This window comes from Tachysurus vachellii, chromosome 4 (genome assembly GCF_030014155.1).
Source record: "Tachysurus vachellii isolate PV-2020 chromosome 4, HZAU_Pvac_v1, whole genome shotgun sequence".
Classification (NCBI taxonomy): Eukaryota; Metazoa; Chordata; class Actinopteri; order Siluriformes; family Bagridae; genus Tachysurus; species Tachysurus vachellii.
Window position 1 is genome coordinate 16,708,323 of NC_083463.1, and position 1,155 is coordinate 16,709,477.

Consider the following 1,155-nt stretch of genomic DNA (forward strand, 5'->3'; position numbering starts at 1 on the left):
CTTTCCAAAGGGGGTGGTCTCATGCTCTAAACTCTGCAGGGTGCCCAAACTTTTGCAGACGGCATTTTTTTGTTTTCTGATATTTTGAAAGTTTAAATGATGGACAAATTATAAGAATGTTTAATCTGTAATTTGACGCCTTTTAGAGATTTTTCCACCTTTTCTTGGCTTCTTTATGCACATTAATACCTGGGGTGCCCAAACTTTCGAGCCCCACTGTAACAAGTGTGAAATATTTATAAATGATTGTTTTTTTTTTGGAGGCCCAATGAAATGCAGTGCCCAATGCTTGTGTGTGTGTGTGTGTCTGTGTGTAAAGCTTGTTGGTAGAGAAGATTTTGCCCCCAGCTGGACAAATGCATATAACAAGTGTGAAATCTTTACAAATGTGTAGATTTTGTTTTTTCTGGAGGCCTAATGAAATGCAATGCCCAATGCTTGTGTGTGTGTGCGTGTGTATGTAGCATCATTTCGGTAGATCAGGCAAATTTTCAGGCAAATATGTGGAAGAAAACCCAAGTTATGACACATTAAGTTTCCAGCAGAGGTCAAAATTGCCCTGAGGAAAACAGGAAGGTTAATATCATTCAGTTTATTTTTATATTTTTTATAAACTAAACTTTGTATAATTTTATGTATTTTATAAATTAATAAAAGTGTGTAATTTCATTTTCAATATAATTTAATATGTTAATTTATTTAATGAATAATAAACATTAATATAAAATCACAATGTTGTAAATAAGTACAGCTAATAGCAATTATAACATTTATTTCAGATATACATTTGACATGTATAAAATGACCACAAATTATAGTGTCGTATAAAAGCATAATTATAGAAATTACTTGTTCTGGTGAAACATAATAAACAGTCAAACTTCATGTTCAAAACACCAAACATCTTACTTTCTTATATTTCCATCAGAAAAAAACATATAAAACATTCCAAGAAAACAAAGAGAGCATATGTTTTTACCTGGTTCTTTAAGTGAGTAAAGCAATGCTATTGATACTATTAAGTAAAATGGCTACATAATGGTATGATAAACATATATATAATGTATATGATGTTCTTTTGCATTTACACCATGTACAATATTAGTATTAAAATGCAATCATCCCTGACTCACTGTTTATTTTGTCATGTGATGA